Source organism: Cricetulus griseus, chromosome X (assembly GCF_003668045.3).
Source record: "Cricetulus griseus strain 17A/GY chromosome X, alternate assembly CriGri-PICRH-1.0, whole genome shotgun sequence".
NCBI lineage: Eukaryota > Metazoa > Chordata > Mammalia > Rodentia > Cricetidae > Cricetulus > Cricetulus griseus.
In genome coordinates, this window is record NC_048604.1 from 106,735,034 (window position 1) to 106,738,702 (window position 3,669).

Consider the following 3,669-nt stretch of genomic DNA (forward strand, 5'->3'; position numbering starts at 1 on the left):
CTTATAGGTCTCTGGAGATCTTCCTAGTTCCAGATCTCTTCTCGGACCTATAGTGACTCCCTCTGATATGGTATCTCTCATCCTGCTCTCTCTCCTCTATTCTTCCCCCAACTCAATATATCTGCTCCTCCATTTCTTCTCCTCTACTCTTCATCTTGTGCTCTTATTGTGGCAGCACCCACTCCCCTACCCTCATGCTCTCAATTAGCTCGGGAGTTCATGCCATTTCCCATTCCTGGGGTCCATTTATCCCTTAGAGTCATTCATGATTTCTAGTTTCCTTGGGGTAAAGGATTATAGGCTGGTAAACCTTTGCTCTCTGTCTAAAAATCATACATGGGTGAGTACATACCATGTTTGTCTTTTTGTGATGGGGTTACCTCACTCAGGATGGTTTCTTCTAGTTCCATCCATTTGCCTGCGAATTTCAAGATTCCATTGCTTTTTTCTGCTGAGTAGTACTCCATTGTATAAATGTACCACATTTTCTCTTTCCATTCTTCAGTTGAGGGGCATCTAGGTTGTTTCCAGGTTCTGGCTATTACAAACAATGCTGCTATGAACATGGTTGAACATATGTCCTTGTTGTATGGACAAGCAGTATTTGGGTATATACCCAAGAGAGGAATGGCTGGATCTTGAGGTAGATTGATTCCCATTTTTCTGAGCAACCGCCATACTGATTTCCAAAGTGGTCTTACAAGTTCACACTCCCACCAGCAATGGAGGAGTGTTCCTTCTTCTCCACAACCTCTCCAGCATAGGTTGTCATTGGTATTTTTGATTTTAGCCATTCTGACAGGTGTGAGGTGGTATCTCAGAGTTGTTTTGAGTTGCATTTCTCTGATGGCCAAGGATTTTGAGCACTTTCTTAAGTGTCTTTCAGCCATTTCAGATTCCTCTGTTGAAAAATCTCTGTTTAGTTCTGCACCCCACTTTTTAATTTCATTGTATGGTGTTTTGGTGGCTAGCTTCTTGAGCTCCTTGTATATTTTGGAAATCAGTCCTCTGTCAGATGTGGGGCTGGTGAAGATTTTTTCCCATTCTGTGGGTGGTCGTTTTGTCTTACTGACTGTGTCCTTTGCCTTACAGAAGCTTCTCAGTAATTTTGTTTTAAGTATAACTTTAGCTACATATTGCATAAACATTTGATTCATTCTATTTTCCCAGAAGGTGAGGAGAAGTCATGGGGTATGATAGTCCCACCTTAATATGTAAACTTTTGAAATAATCCTTTGTTTCTACTACATTTGATTTTATTTTGCTGCCATCTGGTGGATTGATGGAAGAGGACTTTATGGATGTAGTTCACAAGAGTCATAGCTGAGTAGGATTGTTACTTACTTCCCTCCTTTGGAAGTTTGTATGATGCCTGCTGGTACCATGAAAGCTAGACCTCAAGGAAGAGGCTTTCAGGTCAGTTCTAGCTCAGTATCTTCTGGATCCTGTGTCTGAGGTTCATGGCATCTTCAGCAATTAGGGACTTGCCTTCTACCTCTAGAGAGCAACCAAGGGTCACAGCAATATGTTTTGGGAGCTTTTGCACAATTCTGACCAACAACTGGAAATAGGGTTTATCATGTCTGGTATTGGGGATTTTGTTATATGGTCTTTGGCTCTTAGAGGGAGCATTATCACCTTCAAAGAGACTTTCATTTAAATTATGTAAGTAGATTTGTACACAGACTTGTGTGTATTAAAGGGTGTTTTTAGGTAGATAGTTAATAGTATGACTCCTGTCTTTTGCAGACACCCTTTCTGTTATTTTACCCTCCTCTGCAATATCAATAGTTTGTACTATTTGGGGATCTTACTATTTGGGAATCTATGGGACTTTGCTGACAAACAACTTCAAAACAAGTAATTCTTGCAGAATTTTTGTTAACCTCTGGTATCTAGTAGTGTCATTGTTATAAGTTAATTCTGTCTCTCTCTCTCTCTCTCTCTCTCTCTCTCTCTCTCTCTCTCTCTCTCTCTCTCTCTCTCTCTGTATGTGTCTGTGGGGGAGTTGGGGGGTGCACACACACGCCTGGGCACACAAGCGTGCATGTTGTCATGTTTTAAGAAACTTCTAAAGTAATGGGTTTCTGTAGAATTCCTTCGGGTCTTTAGTGTTGTTTATCCCTCTCAACATTCAATCTTCTATCCTGCCTTCCCTTCCTCTACCTCCAATTTAACCCTTTATGATCTATTATTCTCCTTTAAGCCTTTATACCTGTGTGTTCTCTGTACTCTCCCTTAAATGCCATCCTCATAGGCTCCTAGAGATTTCCTGAACTCTATGGATATTGCAAATAAAACACACATATCTGATGATTTAAAGCTAACATCTACAGGTGAGAGCAAACATTTGCCACTTGTCTTTCTGGGTCTGAGTTAACTCAGAAAGTTTGTTTCAATTCTGTTCATTTAACCTGTGAATTTCATGGTTTCATTTTTCTTTGGAGCTAAATAGTATTCAGTAATGTATATTACTACATTTTTATTATTTTCATCAATTGACTGATTCCACATTCTAGCTATTTTGAATAGAGTAGCAATGAATATGTATGTGCAGATGTCTCTAGAGTAGATATGCAGTCCTCTAGGTATGTGTCCAATCAATAGAGGTATAGGTGGATCATCAGATAGATCTATTTTTAGTCTAATGAGGAACCTCTACACTGATTTCCATAGTGAGTGCACCAATTAGCATTACCACCAAAAGTGAATAATTGTTCACTTATCCCTACATCCATGGCAGAATTTGTCAATTTTAAGCTCTTTTTTAAAAACTGGTGAGATGTAATCTCGAAATAGTTTTAATTGCATTTCTCTGGGGCTATGGATTTTGAACATTTAAACAATATTTCTTTTTAATTGGATTAGTTTCATGAATTCTTCATATAGTCTAGATACAAATCCTCTGTCAGATTAAATAGCTGGTGTAGATTTTTTTCTGATTCTATAGGCTGCCTCTTTACTCAAGTGATGGTGATTTTTGATGTTTGGAAACATTTTAATTTTATAAGGGCCTATTTATTCATTATTGGCTTCAAAGTGTGGGCTATTAGTGTCCTATTCAAAAATCCCTTTCCTGTGACAATCAATTCAGTTATGTTTTTACTTTCTCCTTTATCACATTCAGGGTATCAGCTCTCATATTCAGGGATTGCATTGAATTTGTAGATTGCCTTTGGAAGGATGGTCATATTCACAGTATTAAGCCTACCAATCCATGAGTATGGGTGGTATTCCAATCTTCTGGTATGTTCCTCAATTTCTTTGCTTGTGGATCTTAAAGTTTTCATTTTACAAATCTCTCCCTTGCTTGGTTAGATTTCTTCCAAGATATTTTATTTATTTTTGAGGCTATTATGATTGGCATAGTTTTCCTGATTATATTTATTGATTTATGAATGTTGAATCATCTCTGCATCTCTGTAATAAAGCTGGCTTGACAATGGTGGATAATCATTTTTATGTGTTTTTGGATTCAGTTTGCAATTATTCCTTTCTGAATTTTTGTGTCTAATTTCATAAAAGATCTTGGCCTATACATTTCATTTATTTTTGAGACTTTGCCTGACTTTTGTATCAGGGTAATGCTTACTTTGTAGAAGGAATTTAGAACTATTTCTCTTTTTCTATTTTGTAGAATATTTTCAGGATTTTTCATATTAGTACTTC